Genomic DNA, 17,114 nt, shown 5'->3' with positions numbered 1-17,114 from the left:
TCAAGTGGAAATTCTTCTAGGTTCCTGTGCTTCCTACCTATCCACCCGTGCATATCACCGCCACTTGGTCAATAGGTCAGGTCAAGCTCAAAGCAGGGGACACGTCTCAGCTTTTCCACAAAACCCGACTGCCTCTTGGGCTCCATTTTCACTTGTCTAAGTGTCACCAGAGACAAGGGAGAACCGCCATCATTCACTCACCTTGAGTTCTTTCGGTGGTGAATCTCCTGAAAGCAGGTCTTTCCAAATGACAGAAAAAGACGAAAAGAGCCAAGGAATCAGCATGACCAAAATCGGTCAGGGAGGAGTTTTTGATCACTTGGTGGAGGAAAAAGGGATCCAAACGGGGGTCCACTCTGAAGCAGATCATTAACGTTAGGGAAAAGGAGTTTCTCTCTGGGCCTCAGCGGGATCCTATTGAGCATGATTTTTATGTCATCATCTCTCTTGGAGACAAGTTGAGGTGTCTTCGTTGACCCGAGACATCTCAATCCCCGGGAGAAATCACCTGAGTCTTCAAGTTCCTCACCACCGATATCGTCCATCCAGCCCGCAATCACGCAGGATGAGAAGGTTCGCACATCCTCTTCCGGTGTCCCGGGGACTAGCTTGACCCTCATGAAAGCAGGAAAACAGGCTTCGACCTTGCAATCCTTTGAGGAAGGGCAAAGAAGTAAGTCAGACATCAGACGAGAGACATTCATTGCCTAACAGCTATGCTTTTTCCACATATAGCCCAAAAGAGGGACGAAATCAAGACACACACTTCTCGCCCATTAGTGAGACTGCTGACGCTTGACAGAAAGGCAGACGCGTGCCAGATCAAGACAAGGCATAGAGGACTCCGAATGGAGAAAAGTACTCAGGAAGTCCCAGCCAAGAACAGGCTATTCATTTGATCAGCCCCGGCTAATGTCTACGAGGAAGCCGAATCTGTGTCCACAGGCACGGATCCGTGCACGAGCACTTCCAGGAAATGACATCCAAGGGTTCCCAAAACTGGGGATCTTCAAATGAGCTGTGGGACACTCGGAAGAGTGCTTTCACCAAGAATTTGGCCCCCAAATCAACTAGGCATTTCCAGAGTTTGATTTCACCCTTGTGCCATGGAGAGACACAGTCAAGGCCACCTCATTCCCAAAGAATGGGAACACAGGGAACACATCTCCTCCTGTTTATCAACCATCAGAGGATTCCTTGGCACAAAGAGAGCAGGAGTCTTATGGAACCTCTACAGGATTCCAACCAACTCTGTAGGAACAGGGATCTTTGCACATGTGCAAGGCAGCACTTACGCCTGCTTTCACTGTCTAGAGCTCCAGGGAAACATGACCTCCTGTGGCATCAACCTGAAAGTGCTCCTGACCCTCGTGTCCCCTTCACACCTGGCATCGACCCTGACTTTAGATTTTCTACGCAGTTATCTGTGCAGCTACCTTTACTTGAAAGCTGGAGCCAGCTATCAGACTACTGAGTCGCTCATCCAATTTCAAGATTCACGGGAAAAGCGACCTGCAAATCCTGCGAGTCCAGCCGCAACTGACACACGCTTTCAATTACAGCAAGTTGACCAGTCTCCTGTAGAGCTCTGAGCCATTCACATCTCATAAATATCTTGGGAAAATACATTGTTCTAGTTGGCCGTTTCTCCCATTTCGGTAGGCCGTATCGGACTTGGGCCCAGGCTATCGCAGATGACTCCAGCGCACATGTTTCAGGATTCTCTGATTCCTAAGTATCCACCCACGCACGTCACCGCCACTTAGTCAACCAGGCAAGGTCAAGCACACACCAGGGGACATGCCTCAGCCTTGTCAGCAAACCCTACTGCCTTTTGTGGTGTATCCTCACTTGCCTAAGTGTCAGATGGGGCCAGGGCAAATCACGGGAAATCCCTCACCTTTTGTCCTCGCAACGGTGAACTCCTCGGAGGCAGGTTTTGCTAAAGGACACAAAAAGAGGAAAAGAGCCAAGGAATCAACCTGACCAAAATCGGCCACCCAGGTCTTTTGGATTACTTGGTGCAGGTGAAAGAAATCAAAATGGGAGTCCGCTCTAAAGAAGATCTGTAAGGCTGGGCCAAAGGACTTTCCCACAGGGCCTCAGCATAACCTCTCTGAGCATGATTTTTAGGTCATCATCTCTCTTCCAGACAGATTATGTCATCATTGACCCCGGCCATATCACTCCCCAGGAAAAATCCCCTGAGACCTGAAGATGCTTACCACAAATGTCTTCCTTCCACCCAGGAAGGACAGTGGATGAGAGCGTTCACACATCATCTTCCAGTTTCCCGGGCAGTTGGCTTGACCCCCATGAAAGCAGGACAAGAGACATCGACCTCACTAACCCTTTGAAAAGGGGAAATCAGTAAGACAGAGATCCCAGAAGAGAAACTCACTTCCCTAAGGCTAGGCTTTCAGCCAGACATTCGCGAACACATGGACAAAATCAAGAGAGCCATTTGCAACCCACTGGGGAGTCTGCTGACCCATGACAGAAGGAGACAATCATGCAATATTCAGAAGAAGGCAGAGAGGTCTCTGGATGTAGCACAAATTTACAGGAGGACCCAGGCAAAAGGAGCCGTTGCCATTGCTTAAGCCTGACTGATGTGTTGAAGGCAGCCAACTATGCGTCCACGGGCACTGTCCAATGTGTGCGGACTCCCGGGAAATGGCACCCAAGAGTCCCCAGCACCGGGGGATCTTCAAATCAGCTGGAGGACATTTGGAAAAGAATAGCTTTCCAAGAATTCTGCCAACACTTGTTAAAATTGCCACAGTCCTTCAACGCTTTCGTTTCACCACTGAGCCATGGAGAGACACAATCGAATCTACCTCAGGCCCCAATAATCCCCAGAGAGGGAACACATCTCCTCCCGTATATCAAGCATCAGAGGATCCCGTGGGGCACACGGAAAAGGAGTTCTATGGAATCTCTACAAGATTCCAAAGATCTGTCAAGAAAATGATCTTTCCACATGTGGAAGGCAGCAGTTATGCCTGCATTGCCTGATTAGGCTGTCAGCAGATCCTGACCTCCTGTGGTATGAACCTGAAACGAGTCATGACGCTCGCGACCCACGTACCGAATGGTATTGAGCCTGGCATTAGCTTTTTGACTCAGATAGTGGTGCTGCTGCCTTTTCTTGAATGCTACAGCGAGGTATCAGGCTACTCCAGTCTTCATCCAATACCAAGATGTCTGGGAAAGACGCCCTGGAGATCCTAAGAGTCCAGTCGCAACTGACACAGGCTTTCAACTAGGGCAAGTCTCTCTGGTTTCTCCAGTAGAGCTGCTACACACTCCCATCCCGTAAAGAGTTGAGAGTTGAAAATATTCTCAAATTCCGTAGACATACCCGACTGGGAACCGGACGATCAAAAATTACTCAAGTGGAAATTCTTCTAGGTTCCTGTGCTTCCTACCTATCCACCCGTGCATATCACCGCCACTTGGTCAATAGGTCAGGTCAAGCTCAAAGCAGGGGACACGTCTCAGCTTTTCCACAAAACCCGACTGCCTCTTGGGCTCCATTTTCACTTGTCTAAGTGTCACCAGAGACAAGGGAGAACCGCCATCATTCACTCACCTTGAGTTCTTTCGGTGGTGAATCTCCTGAAAGCAGGTCTTTCCAAATGACAGAAAAAGACGAAAAGAGCCAAGGAATCAGCATGACCAAAATCGGTCAGGGAGGAGTTTTTGATCACTTGGTGGAGGAAAAAGGGATCCAAACGGGGGTCCACTCTGAAGCAGATCATTAACGTTAGGGAAAAGGAGTTTCTCTCTGGGCCTCAGCGGGATCCTATTGAGCATGATTTTTATGTCATCATCTCTCTTGGAGACAAGTTGAGGTGTCTTCGTTGACCCGAGACATCTCAATCCCCGGGAGAAATCACCTGAGTCTTCAAGTTCCTCACCACCGATATCGTCCATCCAGCCCGCAATCACGCAGGATGAGAAGGTTCGCACATCCTCTTCCGGTTTCCCGGGGACTAGCTTGACCCTCATGAAAGCAGGAAAACAGGCTTCGACCTTGCAATCCTTTGAGGAAGGGCAAAGAAGTAAGTCAGACATCAGACGAGAGACATTCATTGCCTAACAGCTATGCTTGTTCCACATATAGCCCAAAAGAGGGACGAAATCAAGACACACACTTCTCGCCCATTAGTGAGACTGCTGACGCTTGACAGAAAGGCAGACGCGTGCCAGATCAAGACAAGGCATAGAGGACTCCGAATGGAGAAAAGTACTCAGGAAGTCCCAGCCAAGAACAGGCTATTCATTTGATCAGCCCCGGCTAATGTCTACGAGGAAGCCGAATCTGTGTCCACAGGCACGGATCCGTGCACGAGCACTTCCAGGAAATGACATCCAAGGGTTCCCAAAACTGGGGATCTTCAAATGAGCTGTGGGACACTCGGAAGAGTGCTTTCACCAAGAATTTGGCCCCCAAATCAACTAGGCATTTCCAGAGTTTGATTTCACCCTTGTGCCATGGAGAGACACAGTCAAGGCCACCTCATTCCCAAAGAATGGGAACACAGGGAACACATCTCCTCCTGTTTATCAACCATCAGAGGATTCCTTGGCACAAAGAGAGCAGGAGTCTTATGGAACCTCTACAGGATTCCAACCAACTCTGTAGGAACAGGGATCTTTGCACATGTGCAAGGCAGCACTTACGCCTGCTTTCACTGTCTAGAGCTCCAGGGAAACATGACCTCCTGTGGCATCAACCTGAAAGTGCTCCTGACCCTCGTGTCCCCTTCACACCTGGCATCGACCCTGACTTTAGATTTTCTACGCAGTTATCTGTGCAGCTACCTTTACTTGAAAGCTGGAGCCAGCTATCAGACTACTGAGTCGCTCATCCAATTTCAAGATTCACGGGAAAAGCGACCTGCAAATCCTGCGAGTCCAGCCGCAACTGACACACGCTTTCAATTACAGCAAGTTGACCAGTCTCCTGTAGAGCTCTGAGCCATTCACATCTCATAAATATCTTGGGAAAATACATTGTTCTAGTTGGCCGTTTCTCCCATTTCGGTAGGCCGTATCGGACTTGGGCCCAGGCTATCGCAGATGACTCCAGCGCACATGTTTCAGGATTCTCTGATTCCTAAGTATCCACCCACGCACGTCACCGCCACTTAGTCAACCAGGCAAGGTCAAGCACACACCAGGGGACATGCCTCAGCCTTGTCAGCAAACCCTACTGCCTTTTGTGGTGTATCCTCACTTGCTAAGTGTCAGATGGGGCCAGGGCAAATCACGGGGAAATCCCTCACCTTTTGTCCTCGCAACGGTGAACTCCTCGGAGGCAGGTTTTGCTAAAGGACACAAAAAGAGGAAAAGAGCCAAGGAATCAACCTGACCAAAATCGGCCACCCAGGTCTTTTGGATTACTTGGTGCAGGTGAAAGAAATCAAAATGGGAGTCCGCTCTAAAGAAGATCTGTAAGCTGGGCCAAAGGACTTTCCCACAGGGCCTCAGCATAACCTCTCTGAGCATGATTTTTAGGTCATCATCTCTCTTCCAGACAGATTATGTCATCATTGACCCCGGCCATATCACTCCCCAGGAAAAATCCCCTGAGACCTGAAGATGCTTACCACAAATGTCTTCCTTCCACCCAGGAAGGACAGTGGATGAGAGCGTTCACACATCATCTTCCAGTTTCCCGGGCAGTTGGCTTGACCCCCATGAAAGCAGGACAAGAGACATCGACCTCACTAACCCTTTGAAAAGGGGAAATCAGTAAGACAGAGATCCCCAGAAAGAGAAACTCACTTCCCTAAGGCTAGGCTTTCAGCCAGACATTCGCGAACACATGGACAAAATCAAGACAGCCATTTGCAACCCACTGGGGAGTCTGCTGACCCATGACAGAAGGAGAGAATCATAGCAATATTCAGAAGAAGGCAGAGAGGTCTCTGGATGTAGCACAAATTTACAGGAGGACCCAGGCAAAAGGAGCCGTTGCCATTGCTTAAGCCTGACTGATGTGTTGAAGGCAGCCAACTATGCGTCCACGGGCACTGTCCAATGTGTGCGGACTCCCGGGAAATGGCACCCAAGAGTCCCCAGCACCGGGGGATCTTCAAATCAGCTGGAGGACATTTGGAAAAGAACAGCTTTCCAAGAATTCTGCCAACACTTGTTAAAATTGCCACAGTCCTTCAACGCTTTCGTTTCACCACTGAGCCATGGAGAGACACAATCGAATCTACCTCAGGCCCCAATAATCCCCAGAGAGGGAACACATCTCCTCCCGTATATCAAGCATCAGAGGATCCCGTGGGGCACACGGAAAAGGAGTTCTATGGAATCTCTACAAGATTCCAAAGATCTGTCAAGAAAATGATCTTTCCACATGTGGAAGGCAGCAGTTATGCCTGCATTGCCTGATTAGGCTGTCAGCAGATCCTGACCTCCTGTGGTATGAACCTGAAACGAGTCATGACGCTCGCGACCCACGTACCGAATGGTATTGAGCCTGGCATTAGCTTTTTGACTCAGATAGTGGTGCTGCTGCCTTTTCTTGAATGCTACAGCGAGGTATCAGGCTACTCCAGTCTTCATCCAATACCAAGATGTCTGGGAAAGACGCCCTGGAGATCCTAAGAGTCCAGTCGCAACTGACACAGGCTTTCAACTAGGGCAAGTCTCTCTGGTTTCTCCAGTAGAGCTGCTACACACTCCCATCCCGTAAAGAGTTGAGAGTTGAAAATATTCTCAAATTCCGTAGACATACCCGACTGGGAACCGGACGATCAAAAATTACTCAAGTGGAAATTCTTCTAGGTTCCTGTGCTTCCTACCTATCCACCCATGCATATCACCGCCACTTGGTCAATAGGTCAGGTCAAGCTCAAAGCAGGGGACACGTCTCAGCTTTTCCACAAAACCCGACTGCCTCTTGGGCTCCATTTTCACTTGTCTAAGTGTCACCAGAGACAAGGGAGAACCGCCATCATTCACTCACCTTGAGTTCTTTCGGTGGTGAATCTCCTGAAAGCAGGTCTTTCCAAATGACAGAAAAAGACGAAAAGAGCCAAGGAATCAGCATGACCAAAATCGGTCAGGGAGGAGTTTTTGATCACTTGGTGGAGGAAAAAGGGATCCAAACGGGGGTCCACTCTGAAGCAGATCATTAACGTTAGGGAAAAGGAGTTTCTCTCTGGGCCTCAGCGGGATCCTATTGAGCATGATTTTTATGTCATCATCTCTCTTGGAGACAAGTTGAGGTGTCTTCGTTGACCCGAGACATCTCAATCCCCGGGAGAAATCACCTGAGTCTTCAAGTTCCTCACCACCGATATCGTCCATCCAGCCCGCAATCACGCAGGATGAGAAGGTTCGCACATCCTCTTCCGGTTTCCCGGGGACTAGCTTGACCCTCATGAAAGCAGGAAAACAGGCTTCGACCTTGCAATCCTTTGAGGAAGGGCAAAGAAGTAAGTCAGACATCAGACGAGAGACATTCATTGCCTAACAGCTATGCTTTTTCCACATATAGCCCAAAAGAGGGACGAAATCAAGACACACACTTCTCGCCCATTAGTGAGACTGCTGACCCTTGACAGAAAGGCAGACGCGTGCCAGATCAAGACAAGGCATAGAGGACTCCGAATGGAGAAAAGTACTCAGGAAGTCCCAGCCAAGAACAGGCTATTCATTTGATCAGCCCCGGCTAATGTCTACGAGGAAGCCGAATCTGTGTCCACAGGCACGGATCCGTGCACGAGCACTTCCAGGAAATGACATCCAAGGGTTCCCAAAACTGGGGATCTTCAAATGAGCTGTGGGACACTCGGAAGAGTGCTTTCACCAAGAATTTGGCCCCAAAATCAACTAGGCATTTCCAGAGTTTGATTTCACCCTTGTGCCATGGAGAGACACAGTCAAGGCCACCTCATTCCCAAAGAATGGGAACACAGGGAACACATCTCCTCCTGTTTATCAACCATCAGAGGATTCCTTGGCACAAAGAGAGCAGGAGTCTTATGGAACCTCTACAGGATTCCAACCAACTCTGTAGGAACAGGGATCTTTGCACATGTGCAAGGCAGCACTTACGCCTGCTTTCACTGTCTAGAGCTCCAGGGAAACATGACCTCCTGTGGCATCAACCTGAAAGTGCTCCTGACCCTCGTGTCCCCTTCACACCTGGCATCGACCCTGACTTTAGATTTTCTACGCAGTTATCTGTGCAGCTACCTTTACTTGAAAGCTGGAGCCAGCTATCAGACTACTGAGTCGCTCATCCAATTTCAAGATTCACGGGAAAAGCGACCTGCAAATCCTGCGAGTCCAGCCGCAACTGACACACGCTTTCAATTACAGCAAGTTGACCAGTCTCCTGTAGAGCTCTGAGCCATTCACATCTCATAAATATCTTGGGAAAATACATTGTTCTAGTTGGCCGTTTCTCCCATTTCGGTAGGCCGTATCGGACTTGGGCCCAGGCTATCGCAGATGACTCCAGCGCACATGTTTCAGGATTCTCTGATTCCTAAGTATCCACCCACGCACGTCACCGCCACTTAGTCAACCAGGCAAGGTCAAGCACACACCAGGGGACATGCCTCAGCCTTGTCAGCAAACCCTACTGCCTTTTGTGGTGTATCCTCACTTGCCTAAGTGTCAGATGGGGCCAGGGCAAATCACGGGAAATCCCTCACCTTTTGTCCTCGCAACGGTGAACTCCTCGGAGGCAGGTTTTGCTAAAGGACACAAAAAGAGGAAAAGAGCCAAGGAATCAACCTGACCAAAATCGGCCACCCAGGTCTTTTGGATTACTTGGTGCAGGTGAAAGAAATCAAAATGGGAGTCCGCTCTAAAGAAGATCTGTAAGGCTGGGCCAAAGGACTTTCCCACAGGGCCTCAGCATAACCTCTCTGAGCATGATTTTTAGGTCATCATCTCTCTTCCAGACAGATTATGTCATCATTGACCCCGGCCATATCACTCCCCAGGAAAAATCCCCTGAGACCTGAAGATGCTTACCACAAATGTCTTCCTTCCACCCAGGAAGGACAGTGGATGAGAGCGTTCACACATCATCTTCCAGTTTCCCGGGCAGTTGGCTTGACCCCCATGAAAGCAGGACAAGAGACATCGACCTCACTAACCCTTTGAAAAGGGGAAATCAGTAAGACAGAGATCCCAGAAGAGAAACTCACTTCCCTAAGGCTAGGCTTTCAGCCAGACATTCGCGAACACATGGACAAAATCAAGACAGCCATTTGCAACCCACTGGGGAGTCTGCTGACCCATGACAGAAGGAGAGAATCATGCAATATTCAGAAGAAGGCAGAGAGGTCTCTGGATGTAGCACAAATTTACAGGAGGACCCAGGCAAAAGGAGCCGTTGCCATTGCTTAAGCCTGACTGATGTGTTGAAGGCAGCCAACTATGCGTCCACGGGCACTGTCCAATGTGTGCGGACTCCCGGGAAATGGCACCCAAGAGTCCCCAGCACCGGGGGATCTTCAAATCAGCTGGAGGACATTTGGAAAAGAATAGCTTTCCAAGAATTCTGCCAACACTTGTTAAAATTGCCACAGTCCTTCAACGCTTTCGTTTCACCACTGAGCCATGGAGAGACACAATCGAATCTACCTCAGGCCCCAATAATCCCCAGAGAGGGAACACATCTCCTCCCGTATATCAAGCATCAGAGGATCCCGTGGGGCACACGGAAAAGGAGTTCTATGGAATCTCTACAAGATTCCAAAGATCTGTCAAGAAAATGATCTTTCCACATGTGGAAGGCAGCAGTTATGCCTGCATTGCCTGATTAGGCTGTCAGCAGATCCTGACCTCCTGTGGTATGAACCTGAAACGAGTCATGACGCTCGCGACCCACGTACCGAATGGTATTGAGCCTGGCATTAGCTTTTTGACTCAGATAGTGGTGCTGCTGCCTTTTCTTGAATGCTACAGCGAGGTATCAGGCTACTCCAGTCTTCATCCAATACCAAGATGTCTGGGAAAGACGCCCTGGAGATCCTAAGAGTCCAGTCGCAACTGACACAGGCTTTCAACTAGGGCAAGTCTCTCTGGTTTCTCCAGTAGAGCTGCTACACACTCCCATCCCGTAAAGAGTTGAGAGTTGAAAATATTCTCAAATTCCGTAGACATACCCGACTGGGAACCGGACGATCAAAAATTACTCAAGTGGAAATTCTTCTAGGTTCCTGTGCTTCCTACCTATCCACCCGTGCATATCACCGCCACTTGGTCAATAGGTCAGGTCAAGCTCAAAGCAGGGGACACGTCTCAGCTTTTCCACAAAACCCGACTGCCTCTTGGGCTCCATTTTCACTTGTCTAAGTGTCACCAGAGACAAGGGAGAACCGCCATCATTCACTCACCTTGAGTTCTTTCGGTGGTGAATCTCCTGAAAGCAGGTCTTTCCAAATGACAGAAAAAGACGAAAAGAGCCAAGGAATCAGCATGACCAAAATCGGTCAGGGAGGAGTTTTTGATCACTTGGTGGAGGAAAAAGGGATCCAAACGGGGGTCCACTCTGAAGCAGATCATTAACGTTAGGGAAAAGGAGTTTCTCTCTGGGCCTCAGCGGGATCCTATTGAGCATGATTTTTATGTCATCATCTCTCTTGGAGACAAGTTGAGGTGTCTTCGTTGACCCGAGACATCTCAATCCCCGGGAGAAATCACCTGAGTCTTCAAGTTCCTCACCACCGATATCGTCCATCCAGCCCGCAATCACGCAGGATGAGAAGGTTCGCACATCCTCTTCCGGTTTCCCGGGGACTAGCTTGACCCTCATGAAAGCAGGAAAACAGGCTTCGACCTTGCAATCCTTTGAGGAAGGGCAAAGAAGTAAGTCAGACATCAGACGAGAGACATTCATTGCCTAACAGCTATGCTTGTTCCACATATAGCCCAAAAGAGGGACGAAATCAAGACACACACTTCTCGCCCATTAGTGAGACTGCTGACCCTTGACAGAAAGGCAGACGCGTGCCAGATCAAGACAAGGCATAGAGGACTCCGAATGGAGAAAAGTACTCAGGAAGTCCCAGCCAAGAACAGGCTATTCATTTGATCAGCCCCGGCTAATGTCTACGAGGAAGCCGAATCTGTGTCCACAGGCACGGATCCGTGCACGAGCACTTCCAGGAAATGACATCCAAGGGTTCCCAAAACTGGGGATCTTCAAATGAGCTGTGGGACACTCGGAAGAGTGCTTTCACCAAGAATTTGGCCCCCAAATCAACTAGGCATTTCCAGAGTTTGATTTCACCCTTGTGCCATGGAGAGACACAGTCAAGGCCACCTCATTCCCAAAGAATGGGAACACAGGGAACACATCTCCTCCTGTTTATCAACCATCAGAGGATTCCTTGGCACAAAGAGAGCAGGAGTCTTATGGAACCTCTACAGGATTCCAACCAACTCTGTAGGAACAGGGATCTTTGCACATGTGCAAGGCAGCACTTACACCTGCTTTCACTGTCTAGAGCTCCAGGGAAACATGACCTCCTGTGGCATCAACCTGAAAGTGCTCCTGACCCTCGTGTCCCCTTCACACCTGGCATCGACCCTGACTTTAGATTTTCTACGCAGTTATCTGTGCAGCTACCTTTACTTGAAAGCTGGAGCCAGCTATCAGACTACTGAGTCGCTCATCCAATTTCAAGATTCACGGGAAAAGCGACCTGCAAATCCTGCGAGTCCAGCCGCAACTGACACACGCTTTCAATTACAGCAAGTTGACCAGTCTCCTGTAGAGCTCTGAGCCATTCACATCTCATAAATATCTTGGGAAAATACATTGTTCTAGTTGGCCGTTTCTCCCATTTCGGTAGGCCGTATCGGACTTGGACCCAGGCTATCGCAGATGACTCCAGCGCACATGTTTCAGGATTCTCTGATTCCTAAGTATCCACCCACGCACGTCACCGCCACTTAGTCAACCAGGCAAGGTCAAGCACACACCAGGGGACATGCCTCAGCCTTGTCAGCAAACCCTACTGCCTTTTGTGGTGTATCCTCACTTGCCTAAGTGTCAGATGGGGCCAGGGCAAATCACGGGAAATCCCTCACCTTTTGTCCTCGCAACGGTGAACTCCTCGGAGGCAGGTTTTGCTAAAGGACACAAAAAGAGGAAAAGAGCCAAGGAATCAACCTGACCAAAATCGGCCACCCAGGTCTTTTGGATTACTTGGTGCAGGTGAAAGAAATCAAAATGGGAGTCCGCTCTAAAGAAGATCTGTAAGGCTGGGCCAAAGGACTTTCCCACAGGGCCTCAGCATAACCTCTCTGAGCATGATTTTTAGGTCATCATCTCTCTTCCAGACAGATTATGTCATCATTGACCCCGGCCATATCACTCCCCAGGAAAAATCCCCTGAGACCTGAAGATGCTTACCACAAATGTCTTCCTTCCACCCAGGAAGGACAGTGGATGAGAGCGTTCACACATCATCTTCCAGTTTCCCGGGCAGTTGGCTTGACCCCCATGAAAGCAGGACAAGAGACATCGACCTCACTAACCCTTTGAAAAGGGGAAATCAGTAAGACAGAGATCCCAGAAGAGAAACTCACTTCCCTAAGGCTAGGCTTTCAGCCAGACATTCGCGAACACATGGACAAAATCAAGACAGCCATTTGCAACCCACTGGGGAGTCTGCTGACCCATGACAGAAGGAGAGAATCATGCAATATTCAGAAGAAGGCAGAGAGGTCTCTGGATGTAGCACAAATTTACAGGAGGACCCAGGCAAAAGGAGCCGTTGCCATTGCTTAAGCCTGACTGATGTGTTGAAGGCAGCCAACTATGCGTCCACGGGCACTGTCCAATGTGTGCGGACTCCCGGGAAATGGCACCCAAGAGTCCCCAGCACCGGGGGATCTTCAAATCAGCTGGAGGACATTTGGAAAAGAATAGCTTTCCAAGAATTCTGCCAACACTTGTTAAAATTGCCACAGTCCTTCAACGCTTTCGTTTCACCACTGAGCCATGGAGAGACACAATCGAATCTACCTCAGGCCCCAATAATCCCCAGAGAGGGAACACATCTCCTCCCGTATATCAAGCATCAGAGGATCCCGTGGGGCACACGGAAAAGGAGTTCTATGGAATCTCTACAAGATTCCAAAGATCTGTCAAGAAAATGATCTTTCCACATGTGGAAGGCAGCAGTTATGCCTGCATTGCCTGATTAGGCTGTCAGCAGATCCTGACCTCCTGTGGTATGAACCTGAAACGAGTCATGACGCTCGCGACCCACGTACCGAATGGTATTGAGCCTGGCATTAGCTTTTTGACTCAGATAGTGGTGCTGCTGCCTTTTCTTGAATGCTACAGCGAGGTATCAGGCTACTCCAGTCTTCATCCAATACCAAGATGTCTGGGAAAGACGCCCTGGAGATCCTAAGAGTCCAGTCGCAACTGACACAGGCTTTCAACTAGGGCAAGTCTCTCTGGTTTCTCCAGTAGAGCTGCTACACACTCCCATCCCGTAAAGAGTTGAGAGTTGAAAATATTCTCAAATTCCGTAGACATACCCGACTGGGAACCGGACGATCAAAAATTACTCAAGTGGAAATTCTTCTAGGTTCCTGTGCTTCCTACCTATCCACCCGTGCATATCACCGCCACTTGGTCAATAGGTCAGGTCAAGCTCAAAGCAGGGGACACGTCTCAGCTTTTCCACAAAACCCGACTGCCTCTTGGGCTCCATTTTCACTTGTCTAAGTGTCACCAGAGACAAGGGAGAACCGCCATCATTCACTCACCTTGAGTTCTTTCGGTGGTGAATCTCCTGAAAGCAGGTCTTTCCAAATGACAGAAAAAGACGAAAAGAGCCAAGGAATCAGCATGACCAAAATCGGTCAGGGAGGAGTTTTTGATCACTTGGTGGAGGAAAAAGGGATCCAAACGGGGGTCCACTCTGAAGCAGATCATTAACGTTAGGGAAAAGGAGTTTCTCTCTGGGCCTCAGCGGGATCCTATTGAGCATGATTTTTATGTCATCATCTCTCTTGGAGACAAGTTGAGGTGTCTTCGTTGACCCGAGACATCTCAATCCCCGGGAGAAATCACCTGAGTCTTCAAGTTCCTCACCACCGATATCGTCCATCCAGCCCGCAATCACGCAGGATGAGAAGGTTCGCACATCCTCTTCCGGTTTCCCGGGGACTAGCTTGACCCTCATGAAAGCAGGAAAACAGGCTTCGACCTTGCAATCCTTTGAGGAAGGGCAAAGAAGTAAGTCAGACATCAGACGAGAGACATTCATTGCCTAACAGCTATGCTTGTTCCACATATAGCCCAAAAGAGGGACGAAATCAAGACACACACTTCTCGCCCATTAGTGAGACTGCTGACCCTTGACAGAAAGGCAGACGCGTGCCAGATCAAGACAAGGCATAGAGGACTCCGAATGGAGAAAAGTACTCAGGAAGTCCCAGCCAAGAACAGGCTATTCATTTGATCAGCCCCGGCTAATGTCTACGAGGAAGCCGAATCTGTGTCCACAGGCACGGATCCGTGCACGAGCACTTCCAGGAAATGACATCCAAGGGTTCCCAAAACTGGGGATCTTCAAATGAGCTGTGGGACACTCGGAAGAGTGCTTTCACCAAGAATTTGGCCCCCAAATCAACTAGGCATTTCCAGAGTTTGATTTCACCCTTGTGCCATGGAGAGACACAGTCAAGGCCACCTCATTCCCAAAGAATGGGAACACAGGGAACACATCTCCTCCTGTTTATCAACCATCAGAGGATTCCTTGGCACAAAGAGAGCAGGAGTCTTATGGAACCTCTACAGGATTCCAACCAACTCTGTAGGAACAGGGATCTTTGCACATGTGCAAGGCAGCACTTACGCCTGCTTTCACTGTCTAGAGCTCCAGGGAAACATGACCTCCTGTGGCATCAACCTGAAAGTGCTCCTGACCCTCGTGTCCCCTTCACACCTGGCATCGACCCTGACTTTAGATTTTCTACGCAGTTATCTGTGCAGCTACCTTTACTTGAAAGCTGGAGCCAGCTATCAGACTACTGAGTCGCTCATCCAATTTCAAGATTCACGGGAAAAGCGACCTGCAAATCCTGCGAGTCCAGCCGCAACTGACACACGCTTTCAATTACAGCAAGTTGACCAGTCTCCTGTAGAGCTCTGAGCCATTCACATCTCATAAATATCTTGGGAAAATACATTGTTCTAGTTGGCCGTTTCTCCCATTTCGGTAGGCCGTATCGGACTTGGGCCCAGGCTATCGCAGATGACTCCAGCGCACATGTTTCAGGATTCTCTGATTCCTAAGTATCCACCCACGCACGTCACCGCCACTTAGTCAACCAGGCAAGGTCAAGCACACACCAGGGGACATGCCTCAGCCTTGTCAGCAAACCCTACTGCCTTTTGTGGTGTATCCTCACTTGCCTAAGTGTCAGATGGGGCCAGGGCAAATCACGGGAAATCCCTCACCTTTTGTCCTCGCAACGGTGAACTCCTCGGAGGCAGGTTTTGCTAAAGGACACAAAAAGAGGAAAAGAGCCAAGGAATCAACCTGACCAAAATCGGCCACCCAGGTCTTTTGGATTACTTGGTGCAGGTGAAAGAAATCAAAATGGGAGTCCGCTCTAAAGAAGATCTGTAAGGCTGGGCCAAAGGACTTTCCCACAGGGCCTCAGCATAACCTCTCTGAGCATGATTTTTAGGTCATCATCTCTCTTCCAGACAGATTATGTCATCATTGACCCCGGCCATATCACTCCCCAGGAAAAATCCCCTGAGACCTGAAGATGCTTACCACAAATGTCTTCCTTCCACCCAGGAAGGACAGTGGATGAGAGCGTTCACACATCATCTTCCAGTTTCCCGGGCAGTTGGCTTGACCCCCATGAAAGCAGGACAAGAGACATCGACCTCACTAACCCTTTGAAAAGGGGAAATCAGTAAGACAGAGATCCCAGAAGAGAAACTCACTTCCCTAAGGCTAGGCTTTCAGCCAGACATTCGCGAACACATGGACAAAATCAAGACAGCCATTTGCAACCCACTGGGGAGTCTGCTGACCCATGACAGAAGGAGAGAATCATGCAATATTCAGAAGAAGGCAGAGAGGTCTCTGGATGTAGCACAAATTTACAGGAGGACCCAGGCAAAAGGAGCCGTTGCCATTGCTTAAGCCTGACTGATGTGTTGAAGGCAGCCAACTATGCGTCCACGGGCACTGTCCAATGTGTGCGGACTCCCGGGAAATGGCACCCAAGAGTCCCCAGCACCGGGGGATCTTCAAATCAGCTGGAGGACATTTGGAAAAGAATAGCTTTCCAAGAATTCTGCCAACACTTGTTAAAATTGCCACAGTCCTTCAACGCTTTCGTTTCACCACTGAGCCATGGAGAGACACAATCGAATCTACCTCAGGCCCCAATAATCCCCAGAGAGGGAACACATCTCCTCCCGTATATCAAGCATCAGAGGATCCCGTGGGGCACACGGAAAAGGAGTTCTATGGAATCTCTACAAGATTCCAAAGATCTGTCAAGAAAATGATCTTTCCACATGTGGAAGGCAGCAGTTATGCCTGCATTGCCTGATTAGGCTGTCAGCAGATCCTGACCTCCTGTGGTATGAACCTGAAACGAGTCATGACGCTCGCGACCCACGTACCGAATGGTATTGAGCCTGGCATTAGCTTTTTGACTCAGATAGTGGTGCTGCTGCCTTTTCTTGAATGCTACAGCGAGGTATCAGGCTACTCCAGTCTTCATCCAATACCAAGATGTCTGGGAAAGACGCCCTGGAGATCCTAAGAGTCCAGTCGCAACTGACACAGGCTTTCAACTAGGGCAAGTCTCTCTGGTTTCTCCAGTAGAGCTGCTACACACTCCCATCCCGTAAAGAGTTGAGAGTTGAAAATATTCTCAAATTCCGTAGACATACCCGACTGGGAACCGGACGATCAAAAATTACTCAAGTGGAAATTCTTCTAGGTTCCTGTGCTTCCTACCTATCCACCCGTGCATATCACCGCCACTTGGTCAATAGGTCAGGTCAAGCTCAAAGCAGGGGACACGTCTCAGCTTTTCCACAAAACCCGACTGCCTCTTGGGCT

General features: G+C 49.3%; 10 non-coding genes across 10 annotated transcripts; all 10 read right to left on the bottom strand.

Annotated features, from left to right (window-relative positions):
* Window positions 1-398: 398 nt before the first annotated feature.
* Window positions 399-479, bottom strand: LOC126057533 (small nucleolar RNA SNORD115). Its single transcript, XR_007512614.1, has one exon. It is a non-coding gene; the product is annotated as a small nucleolar RNA SNORD115 (small nucleolar RNA).
* Window positions 480-2,097: 1,618 nt separating this feature from the next.
* On the bottom strand, window positions 2,098-2,175 carry LOC126057895 (small nucleolar RNA SNORD115). Its single transcript, XR_007512967.1, has one exon. It is a non-coding gene; the product is annotated as a small nucleolar RNA SNORD115 (small nucleolar RNA).
* Window positions 2,176-3,792: 1,617 nt separating this feature from the next.
* Window positions 3,793-3,873, bottom strand: LOC126057532 (small nucleolar RNA SNORD115). The gene has a single exon (XR_007512613.1). It is a non-coding gene; the product is annotated as a small nucleolar RNA SNORD115 (small nucleolar RNA).
* Window positions 3,874-5,490: 1,617 nt separating this feature from the next.
* Window positions 5,491-5,568, bottom strand: LOC126057894 (small nucleolar RNA SNORD115). The gene has a single exon (XR_007512966.1). It is a non-coding gene; the product is annotated as a small nucleolar RNA SNORD115 (small nucleolar RNA).
* A 1,620-nt stretch (window positions 5,569-7,188) lies between these two features.
* Window positions 7,189-7,269, bottom strand: LOC126057531 (small nucleolar RNA SNORD115). Its single transcript, XR_007512612.1, has one exon. It is a non-coding gene; the product is annotated as a small nucleolar RNA SNORD115 (small nucleolar RNA).
* A 1,618-nt stretch (window positions 7,270-8,887) lies between these two features.
* LOC126057891 (small nucleolar RNA SNORD115) lies at window positions 8,888-8,965 on the bottom strand. Its single transcript, XR_007512964.1, has one exon. It is a non-coding gene; the product is annotated as a small nucleolar RNA SNORD115 (small nucleolar RNA).
* Window positions 8,966-10,582: 1,617 nt separating this feature from the next.
* LOC126057530 (small nucleolar RNA SNORD115) lies at window positions 10,583-10,663 on the bottom strand. Its single transcript, XR_007512611.1, has one exon. It is a non-coding gene; the product is annotated as a small nucleolar RNA SNORD115 (small nucleolar RNA).
* A 1,618-nt stretch (window positions 10,664-12,281) lies between these two features.
* Window positions 12,282-12,359, bottom strand: LOC126057890 (small nucleolar RNA SNORD115). The gene has a single exon (XR_007512963.1). It is a non-coding gene; the product is annotated as a small nucleolar RNA SNORD115 (small nucleolar RNA).
* Window positions 12,360-13,976: 1,617 nt separating this feature from the next.
* On the bottom strand, window positions 13,977-14,057 carry LOC126057528 (small nucleolar RNA SNORD115). The gene has a single exon (XR_007512610.1). It is a non-coding gene; the product is annotated as a small nucleolar RNA SNORD115 (small nucleolar RNA).
* Window positions 14,058-15,675: 1,618 nt separating this feature from the next.
* On the bottom strand, window positions 15,676-15,753 carry LOC126057889 (small nucleolar RNA SNORD115). The gene has a single exon (XR_007512962.1). It is a non-coding gene; the product is annotated as a small nucleolar RNA SNORD115 (small nucleolar RNA).
* Between the last annotated feature and the right edge of the window lie 1,361 nt (window positions 15,754-17,114).

This window comes from Elephas maximus, chromosome 13, assembly GCF_024166365.1.
Source record: "Elephas maximus indicus isolate mEleMax1 chromosome 13, mEleMax1 primary haplotype, whole genome shotgun sequence".
Classification (NCBI taxonomy): domain Eukaryota; kingdom Metazoa; phylum Chordata; class Mammalia; order Proboscidea; family Elephantidae; genus Elephas; species Elephas maximus.
This window is presented reverse-complemented; position numbering and strand designations above follow the sequence as displayed.